Below are 12,455 nucleotides of genomic sequence, written 5' to 3'. Positions count from 1 at the left end.
ATACAGTGCATGTTAGGAATCAGTACAAATACATATTTTATACAGATATATACTAAATATACATACAACTACTAGATATACATCTATGCGAACAGAATGGAATGTATCCCGTTTGTTAATCGTTTTCAAACTATTGATAACTTTGATTTTCTGTCCGAAACCAGTACAGGTTGATTCCAAACAAACACAAAACTTTAAATTTGGTTAGAAATCCTTTTCTCCTTTTACTTGTTTATAATTTTTTGTGTAACTGTCCACATCAAATTCCTATCTACTCCATTCCAGTGGATAAACGAAACTAATTCACCTATAATATTAACTATCATGTACACTCACCTATATCACCACCTGCAAATTTTACTAGTATACTTGAACTACTACAACTGTACGTCTCCTTTTTGTGCCATTACTTACTTCTGTTTTCACTTGAAAAGTGAACCGACACACCACCATCTGGTGTTGCTGAACAGACAAGAGCCATCATCATCATTAAACCTTTGAATCACCATAACAACTATCATTAAGCTGTACCTACTGTTACTGCTACTATAATACTTCTGTTTCAGTCCGAAAGTCACAACCACAAACACCCACACCACCCACAAACCACAACCATCGGTCAACACCTTTCATCACCCATACCATCTTGATCACCACTATCTCTCTCATCTTTTGCTATCTTAAAATAATACCATCACTTGCGATTGCTCCATCTCATGAACTATCACAATTAAACCAAACGTAAACTAATCAACTCAAAATTATACTACTGCCATCTGTACCTGTTTCAAATACCATATACACCACAAACTCACCATAACTGATATTGCATTTTCTGCTGTGTTTCTTTTCGATTACCACCATATTTCACCAAGCATCACAAGCCATCATATTGGAATCACCACACTGCCACAATCCTCTTTAACCACCCAAACAACTACCATTTCCTTTTCTGATGTACCTACAATGAAAATAACTCATAAAGAATCATCAATTAACCATCAATCAATTATCAGGAACAATGGAAATACTTGAGACTAGTATTAACATTACTTGTCGAAACACACATATAGTGGTAGTGGTAACAAGAAGTAAGGATTAATAGAAATACACCTGTGACCTTCAAATATTCACAATAGCATCACCACAAACCTGCAACAATTGTCTATGCCTCCTGTTTTGGTTAAGATACTACTATCTGTCGAGCTACTTGATATCACCTCTTTGCTACAACCAACAACTCCATACCCTTCCCTTTCCACTTTCTTTCTTGTTCGTAAACCATCAAACCTTGTTACACGAATTGAATCTGTTCTCAAATCGAATCAAACCTGTTTGCAAATAAACAAAAGAACACAAAATACTCCAGTCTTTCACCTATGAAGCGAGCAAATAAATTACATCACAGTAAAGCTGGGAGAATTGATGAATAAATTACAAGGAACAAGGATGACTGATAAATATATATTTATTTATATAAATAAATAAATAAAGAGAAATCGATTTCTGATTCTGTTCTCCCTTGTTACACGGTGATGATAACAATCAATATAACTGATACAGTACCTGTAATTACACTACTACGATTAGTGTTTTCTTTCTAGTGAACAAGCCTTAACTTTTGCTTCGATTCCTTCTGTTAACGTCGATGATTAAGATAGATGAGGACGATTACACAATGATGATGATGAATTGTCGATGATGGTTATGATCGATTGATCTAATGATGATGAAGATGATCGTCGATTAAAGGAAAGAGGATGGTACAGTGATTATGAGAGACGATGTTAAGGAAACAAAGAGGGACTCGTTGATGGTTGCTACCTGGGTTCAGGAAAAAAAAAAAACCCTCGATTGACACAGATGAAGCAAGAGGGTTTTAATTAGGTTGTTAAGTGGATTTGTCAATTGGGCTTGTTAAATAAGATGGACCAAAATTTAGCCTAATTGATTAATAATGGTAAGATACTAAATTTTTTGTTATTATTATTAATGTTTTTAATATATTATTATTATTATTATTATAATTATTATTATTATTATAATTATTATTATTATTATTATTATTATTATTATTATTATTATTTTGAAAACAATACAAATTATGATTATTTTCATTAGTATTAGTATCATTTTTATTATTATTATTATTAGTATTATTATTATAGATATTATAGTTATTATTGTTATTACTATTATTATTATTATAAAAATACAACCTTTTATTATTAGTAGTAATTTTACCAAATAAAATATTAGTTACATAAAAATATATTTAGTATATATAACATAAATATATTAATATGTTATAATAAATAATAATTTTTATATTTAAAGTATATATAAAATAAATGTACTTAATTAATTAATAAAACCTATAAATTATTAAACATAACAATTATATTATTATATCACTAATAATATATAAATTTGTTCGATTACCATTATATGTATTAATATATATATATATATATATATATATATATACACCTAATATAGGTTCATGAATCCAAGGTCAACCCTACACTTGTTAAATGACGTCATATGTATTTTTACTACAAAATACAGTATGGTGAGTTTCATTACTCCCTTTTTATATATATTTTTGGGCTGAGAATACATGCGCTGTTTTATAAATGTTTTACGAAATAGGTACAAGTACTAAAACTAATTCTATGTGGGTTTAAACCAGAAATATACCCTTAGCTTGGTAACATTAAACTACTTGTCTATGTACTGTAGGCGCGAATCCTAAAGATAGATCTATTGGGCCTGACAAACCCCATCCTGACTATGGGATGCTTTAGTACTTCGAGGTTATTTTAAACACACCTGATCTGGTGTACTTCAGAGGGTAAAACATGACTGTTAAGGCTTGTTACCGGGTGCCTACAACTTATAGAATACTTTTATACACTTGCGAGTGTACATATATTTATAAACGGAAATCTTGTGGTCTATTAATATATTGAAATGATTATTACGATAAACCTATGAACTCACCAACCTTTTGGTTGACACTTTTAAGCATGTTTATTCTCAGGTACGAATTAAGTCTTCCGCTGTGCATTTGCTCATTTTAAAGATATTACTTGGAGTCCTTCATGGCATATTTAGGACAGCACCTCGCAATGGGACCAGATGTTGATGACTTCGTCCAGGTGGGTAAGGACGGGTCTTCACAGGTGGTATCAGAGCTATTTTAATGCCGTTTATGAGCGGGTTAATCGTAGAGGGGGTTCTCACAGTGTTACCTGTGACGAAGCATTGGCTCTTACTCCTCGCGGTCCCTATTAGGGTTGGCTGTACGTTGCCGAGAGGTGGGCCGTAAAATCAGTGTCTGAGGTATGCTCAGTGGTCACCAGGCGGTTAGCTGGGAAGGCACTGAGTGGGATGCATCCCCACTGTTTCACAGGTGGTATCAGAGCGGTGGTCGTAGCGAACCAGGTCTTGAATTAGTGTGTCTAACTAGTAGTTGTTAGGATGCATTAGTGAGTCTGGACTTCGACCTAGTAGTTGTTAGGTTATATTAGTAAGTCTGGACTTGAACCTGGTCTGCATGTTAAAAGTTTTTGCTTACCACCATTTGTCAAAAAAATATCTACTTATCATTGTCAGTCTCGACACGTCTTATTGCAATTATTGCATAGATGATGTACAGACAAATTCATATCCCATCACATTAAATCTTGTCTGACACGTTTCCTTAATTCCCTCCATAATCTACGAAATCTTATGTACTATATACAGATAGTCTATGTAATTAGGATATCATCCAATATTCAGTCCTCAATTCATATCAAGAATCATTTCATAACTTTCTGCAATCGCGTAAGATGGCCTCTTCGAATAGACCAAGTTCCTCCAGCTCCGAAGACAGCGTGACTGGAGCGCACCACCCGATCAACTACCGTGATTATTGGAGAAAATGGAGGTGGGTTCGTGACATACTCAACCTATGGAGAAGTGAATAAGGTACTCCATATCATGAGCCGAATCTACCACCACCTAATGTCGGAGTACTCGACCCGCTCACCGGCGAACCTGTTCGCAACACTATTTATACCCTCTTTGTGAGAATTTTTCGTCTTGAGGCTACCATTAACGGAACTAGAGAAGATATCCAACCTCCACCTCACACTGATAACAAGCTAGGGTTAGTAGAAGAAGTCAACGAACTTCGTGCTCGAGTAGTAGCTTTGGAGAATATGGTACAAAACTTACCAGCTTCAGCAGCATCACCAGCACCAACAGTACCACCAGTATCAACAGCTGTACCATCAACAACACAAGCCTCAACATCTCATTTTGTACCTCGAGCATAATTTTCGTTCTACGTATCGTTCCACACCGACTATCTTTGTTCTACATATTGTTCTATATCAATTACCTTTGTTCTACATGACGATTATGTAATCTCTAATGTTTTAGAGATTATGTATTCTAGTTCTAACGGTAAATCAAATGAGTTTAATATCATATTAACTCATTAAATCCATAATTATATCTGAAGAAAATATATATGTATATATGTTTTCATAAAGATTGTAATTAAAAATTCTTTTGTACAAACTGTTAATGGTGAAAATATTTTAACGGGTAGGTAATACCCGAGGAATATTTAGATTTCACATTAATCAGTTACACCGTACATTCTTCAAATCTGAATTCAATGATCATTTACTACTCTATTTACATTCACCGATATACGAATCTGTTCACCACAGAATAACCATTTTCATTCAATTTCATATTTGGATTTTGACCTATCAGAATCCAACAAGTGGCATAATGAAGAAAACATTGGACAAAATAAAATTTGTTAGAAATAAACAAATTAATTATAAAGAATTTTGTTAAGAATTCACGCTAAATGTTCCTAGCTAACTGCTCCTAGCTAACTGGTTACATTTTATTTACCGCAATTTAATTATCGTAATTTATATTCTCGCAATTTTATTTATCGTCATTTAATTTCTGTTATTTAATTTACGCACTTTAAATATCGGGACACGTATACAAAGGTAATTGTATATATGTATAATAATATTCTTGGTACATCCTAACACAATAAGTATACAATACGTTTTGATAAATTCTAAGACAATATGTATACAATACGTCACTGGGTTGATGCAAAGACAATACGTATACAATACGTCGTTGGGTAATTCTAAGATTATATATATATATATATATAAACCAATTATTGGACTATCAACTAAGGACTGCCATTATTGGACAATTTAAATGGATTAAAATATTGATTATAACATATAGAACTAAACAATTCTTCAAGTTTGCCACTTGATTTTATCTTAAACCTCATTTGAATCTTGACGATTCCAATCCATGTTCAAATCTTTCATGATTCTCGAAAACACCTCGACCGAGAGGATGAACCAGCCGCACTTCATCTACGAAAGAAAAGATTTATGCATATAGTTATGCACCTGAAAAATTCTCGGAAACTGAGTAAACGTTTAACACATATCCGTGCTAGCTCCTTTGGCATTATTATTACCCAAAATAACTTTGCAATTCCTTTCCAAATTAACCAATTTTTGTCACAGCTCCAGCAAGTTGATTTCGAATTTTCATTCAAAACAACCTTATTATAACCTCGGAATATATACGTGCTTATTTATTGTTACCGGAGAACCTTTTATATTCCACCACATTACCATTAGCGTTTAATCATCTAAAAACACAATTCTCTTAAAACCCCTCGGTTTGATAACCAATGATCCGGATCCGGAACTTTAAAAATGTTGACGAAGCAGCATGTAGTAAATGGTCTTAATGGCCAAAAGTTGATGATAAAGAAGGAAGTGTTAGGAACGCTCGATAGAAAATTTGGTACTGAAAATCGAATTGAGCTAACCATGAAGGAGACCATGGACAAATACAAGGACTAAACCCTATATTCATGAATCCAGGTAATTCTGGATCCGATGAAATCTTTAGAGAATATCATGCTTTCTTCATCAACTTTCGAACTTAGAAATTCCAAAATATTATCATAAATATCTTCAATATTTTCATAAATATTTTCGTCCGAAATTATATACCTCTTCGTGTTATCTGTATTCCATTAAATTGGAAACTTCTGTAAAGTATAAGTATAAATTATGAATGAATTGTGGAGAAGTGTTGGGAACTGATGCATGAGTTAGTATAATATAATGCGCTTGGCCAACGTGATTATATTACAGTAAATCATGCTGAGTTTCTAATGGAACGTGATGATGCACAGATCACACCCTCATCATGAACCATGTTACACGACTCTTTCATTCTATTTAACCTCTAAACATATCAAGAAAATATTCTCTTGATATTTCTATCCTTTCCATAATTCTAACAATTGCTAATGAATCGTGCTATTACATTTTCTTTCTGATTAGAAGATTTTCCTTAAATTCCTTGAATTTCGGAAATCCACCATGACTACGTCAAAAGTTAAGACGAAACTATTCACTCTTTTGTGATAGCTTCACTCGTACGCTTCATATGATCGAATTGTTTTATCTATAATAATCAATAATGATAAAACCCTAATTATCAACTCATATTCGTCATGAAAACATTTTTATTGTTAGCCATGACGACCTCGATCAAATTTCGGGACGAAATTTTTTTAACGGGTAGGTACTGTGACGACCCGAAAATTTCCGACCAAATTTAAACTTAATCTTTATATGTTTCGACACGATAAGCAAAGTCTGTAATGTTGAGTCTACAAAATTTTAGAACGATGTTCATATGTTCAAATGACCTTTGACTATTACAGAAGATTCACGAATAATTGTGTGTAAATATATATATATATATATATATATATATATATATATATATATATATATATATATATATATATATATATATATATATATATATTTGTATATGTATAAATTCTATACATATGAAATATTAAATATAAATAATAAGTAAATACTAAAGATTCAATATATTGTATTATTACTAAAAATGATAAAATTGATAAATTGTAACATATTAAAGTTAATTATAATTTTAAGTGTAAATACTATGCTAATATTATTATCAGTACTCTCATTATTAATAATATTATTGTTGTCATTTTATTAAGATTAGTATTAAACTTATTCAAATAATTAATTTTATGATTATTAGTTTTATTATTAATTACTATTATTAATGTCATCATTAGAATTATTAATATTATTATTTATCCTTTATTATTACTATTTCCTTTATCAAGAACATTAATAATATTAAATGATATAATTATTAGTAATAATATAGATATAATTGTTAATTTCCAAAAAATTATAAATTTTACACAAATATATGAAAACGAATATATAAATAAATATACTGAAGATTTACATATACAGTGCATGTTAGGAATCAGTACAAATACATATTTTATATAGATATATACTAAATATACATACAACTACTAGATATACATCTATGCGAACAGAATGGAATGTATCCTATTTGTTAATCGTTTTCAAACTATTGATAACTTTGATTTTCTGTCCGAAACCAGTACAGGTTGATTCCAAACAAACACAAAACTTTAAATTTGGTTAGAAATCCTTTTCTCCTTTTACTTGTTTATAATTTTTTGTGTAACTGTCCACATCAAATTCCTATCTACTCCATTCCAGTGGATAAACGAAACTAATTCACCTATAATATTAACTATCATGTACACTCACCTATATCACCACCTGCAAATTTTACTAGTATACTTGAACTACTACAACTGTACGTCTCCTTTTTGTGCCATTACTTACTTCTGTTTTCACTTGAAAAGTGAACCGACACACCACCATCTGGTGTTGCTGAACAGACAAGAGCCATCATCATCATCATTAAACCTTTGAATCACCATAACAACTATCATTAAGCTGTACCTACTGTTACTGCTACTATAATACTTCTGTTTAAGTCCGAAAGTCACAACCACAAACACCCACACCACCCACAAACCACAACCATCGGTCAACACCTTTCATCACCCATACCATCTTGATCACCACTATCTCTCTCATATTTTGCTATCTTAAAATAAGACCATCACTTGCAATTGCTCCATCTCATGAACTGTCACAATTAAACCAAACGTAAACTAATCAACTCAAAATTATGCTACTGCCATCTGTACCTGTTTCAAATACCATATACACCACAAACTCACCATAACTGATATTGCATTTTCTGCTGTGTTTCTTTTCGATTACCACCATATTTCACCAAGCATCACAAGCCATCATATTGGAATCACCACACTACCACGATCCTCTTTAACCACCCAAATAACTACCATTTCCTTTTCTGATGTACCTACAATGAAAATAACTCATAAAGAATCATCAATTAACCATCAATAAATTATCAGGAACAATGGAAATACTTGAGACTAGTATTAACATTACTTGTCGAAACACACATATAGTAGTAGTGGTAACAAGAAGTAAGGATTAATAGAAATACACCCGTGACCTTCAAATATTCACAATAGCATCACCACAAACCTGCAACAATTGTCTATGCCTCCTGTTTTGGTTAAGATACTACTATCTATCGAGCTACTTGATATCACCTCTTTGCTACAACCAACAACTCCATACCCTTCCCTTTCCACTTTCTTTCTTGTTCGTAAACCATCAAACCTTGTTACACGAATTGAACCTGTTCTCAAATCGAATCAAACCTGTTTTCAAATAAATAAAAGAACACAAAATACTCCAATCTTTCACCTATAAAGCGAGCAAATAAATTACATCACAGTAAAGCTGGGAGAATTGATTAATAAATTACAAGGAACAAGGATGACTGATAAATATATATTTATTTATATAAATAAATAAATAAAGAGAAATCGATTATTGATTCTGTTCTCCCTTGTTACACGGTGATGATAACAATCAAGATAACTGATACAGTACCTGTAATTACACTACTACGATTAGTGTTTTCTTTCTAGTGAACAAACCTTAACTTTTGCTTCGATTCCTTCTGTTAACGTCGATGATTAAGATAGATGAGGACGATTACATGATGATGATGATGAATTGTCGATGATGGTTATGATCGATTGATCTAATGATGATGAAAACGATCGTCGATTGAAGGAAAGAGGATGGTACAGTGATGATGAGAGACGATGTTAAGGAAACAATGAGGGACTCGTTGGTGGTTGCTACCTGGGTTCAGAAAATAAAAAAAAAAACCCTCGATTAACACAGATGAAGCAAGAGGGTTTTAATTGGGTTGTTAAGTGGATTTGTCAATTGGGCTTGTTAAATAAGATGGACCAAAATTTAGCCTAATTGATTAATAATGGTAAGATACTAAATTTTTTGTTATTATTATTAATGTTTTTAATATATTATTATTATTATTATTATTATTATTATTATTATTATTATTATTATTATTATTATTATTATTATTATTATTTTGAAAACAATACAAATTATGATTATTTTCATTAGTATTAGTATCATTTTTATTATTATTATTAGTATTATTATTATAGATATTATAGTTATTATTGTTATTACTATTATTATTATAAAAATATAAAAATACAACCTTTTATTATTAGTAGTAATTTTACCAAATAAAATATTAGTTACATAAAAATATATTTAGTATATATAACGTAAATATATTAATATGTTATAATAAATAATAATTTTTATATTTAAAGTATATATAAAATAAATGTACTTAATTAATTAATAAAACCTATAAATTATTAAACATAACAATTATATTATTATATCACTAATAATATATAAATTTGTTCGATTACCATTATATGTATTAATATATATATATATATATATATATATATATATATATATATATATATATATATATATATATATATATATATATATACATACACCTAATATAGGTTCATTAATCCAAGGTCAACCCTACACTTGTTAAATGATGTCATATGTATTTTTACTACAAAATACAGTATGGTGAGTTTCATTACTCCCTTTTTATATATATTTTTGGGCTGAGAATACATGCGCTGTTTTATAAATGTTTTACGAAATAGGCACAAGTACTAAAACTAATTCTATGTGGGTTTAAACCAGAAATATACCCTTAGCTTGGTAACATTAAACTACTTGTCTATGTACGGTAGGCGCGAATCCTAAAGATAGATCTATTGGGCCTGACAAACCCCATCCTGACTATGGGATGCTTTAGTACTTCGAGGTTATTTTAAACACACCTGATCTGGTGTACTTCAGAGGGTAAAACATGAAATTTAAGGCTTGTTACCGAGTGTGTACAACTTATAGAATACTTTTATACACTTGCGAGTGTACATATATTTATAAACGGAAATCTTGTGGTCTATTAATATATTGAAATGATTATTACGATAAACCTATGAACTCAGCAACCTTTTGGTTGACACTTTTAAGCATGTTTATTCTCAGGTACGAATTAAGTCTTCCGCTGTGCATTTGCTCATTTTAAAGATATTACTTGGAGTCCTTCATGGCATATTTAGGACAGCACCTCGCAATGGGACCAGATGTTGATGACTTCGTCCAGGTGGGTAAGGACGGGTCTTCACAGATATTACTATAAATCTATATATATATGAAAAGTATATTGAGCATATATATATATATATATATATATATATATATATATATATATATATATATATATATATATATATATATATATATATATATATATATATATATATATATATATATATATATATATATATATATATATATATATATGATTCGGAATTTATTTAATAAATGCTCGTAGCACTCGTTTTTCATCTTGATATTTATTAATCAAGTTAAAAATGAACTTATGTGATTTTAAAATAAACGGTGATCCGAAAATGAGTTCTATAAATTTTAGGCTTACTAAAAATGTATTTAGGATCTAGTTATTTAATTTTAGCACTTTTTATATTTTACCCAAAATTGAGAGGGTCAATTAATGTAATTTTTATTTAATAAAGTAATGATCGAATTTTATACCATAATGACTGAAATAAATAAAGATAATTACTGTAAAATTTGAGATTTTTCTGAAGACTTTTATCCGCCACTGATTAACAACTGAGAACGATATACCCACTCCATATAAAGTGTCGGTAGAACTTGACAAAAGAAGATGGCTAATGCACGTTTATGATTTATTTAATATACTATAATTACTATGCTGTTACTGTGTTTGTTCTTTCCTTTCATCATTCACTGAAACCATTTATACTCTCTTATATATTATTTTGTGATAAACTCAGCAAAATAAGATGCTTATACTCTCTTATATATCACTCGTAGCACCCACTCTCTTATATATTATACTATCTTATGTATATATCTATTATTTTGCGATAAACCCATTTGTAATTACAATTGCTCGCTGCTACAACTAAGCCTTAAACCACCTTGGAGACTAACTTGATTCACTTCTGTTTCGATAACGATCCAAGCTCAACAACTATCACAACCATACTCACCATAGTCGATCACTTTCACCACCGTCACTTTGTTTCTATTTCTAATATTCGAACCAACATCCATTATAATCGATTATCTTCAAACCTCACCATCATGACCTCTTTATAAGCAACTTCGGCCACCACTACTGATGGTAATCGCTGTCTCCACGGCCACTACCATACTCCACTCCACCACATCAAACGCCATCACCCTTGGCCCAACACCAAGTACCATCACCCTATAACCACCTACAATCTTCACGACACCACCATCTTCAGTATTTTTTTTCTTTCTTTCTCCTTCTTTTCTTCGTTCCTGTGCAGCTGCAAAAGCCATCAACAAAACTGCTTCTATGGCTGCAAACGTTTTCTGTTTCAGCTCCTCTTTTGCTCGATGAACCACCGGGAACCAACCACCATCAAACCACTCCCTATCATCACCATAACCACCGTGCACCATCATTCAAGCAGGTTGCTATTGCTTCCGTTTTAAATGCTGTAAACACAACCAATAACCACCATCAATTACGTATTCCTGCTGCTATACTTATGTTTTTCTATATTTTTTTCTTCCTTCTCTCACGACTGCTGCTGATATGGGGTTTGATTACAGCTATAATTTTCGAAAATCAACCATGTTTTGTATTTAATTCTATAGCATATTATTTCTCCATTTGTTACCGAAAAAGATAAAGAAGGAAAGAAAATAGGAACCATCGATATCATTAATGGTTGCTGCCTTTTTTTTATTTTATTTCAATCTAACATTCCACTAGTCACCTTTTCATGTTCCACACATTACCTGTATTATCATTAGTTCAATATGGGCCGTAAAAAGATGTATTCATTTTATGTTGGGCCATGAGCTTCTAGTTTGCTTCTTGGACCGGAAGTATTGGGTTATGGAGAGTGGACTTGCAACAAATCGCTTTATGTTTTATATGATGAATGAAGA

The sequence above is a fragment of the Rutidosis leptorrhynchoides genome, chromosome 4 (genome assembly GCF_046630445.1).
Source record: "Rutidosis leptorrhynchoides isolate AG116_Rl617_1_P2 chromosome 4, CSIRO_AGI_Rlap_v1, whole genome shotgun sequence".
NCBI classification, from domain to species: Eukaryota; Viridiplantae; Streptophyta; class Magnoliopsida; order Asterales; family Asteraceae; genus Rutidosis; species Rutidosis leptorrhynchoides.
Note: the sequence above shows the minus strand (reverse complement) of the source record.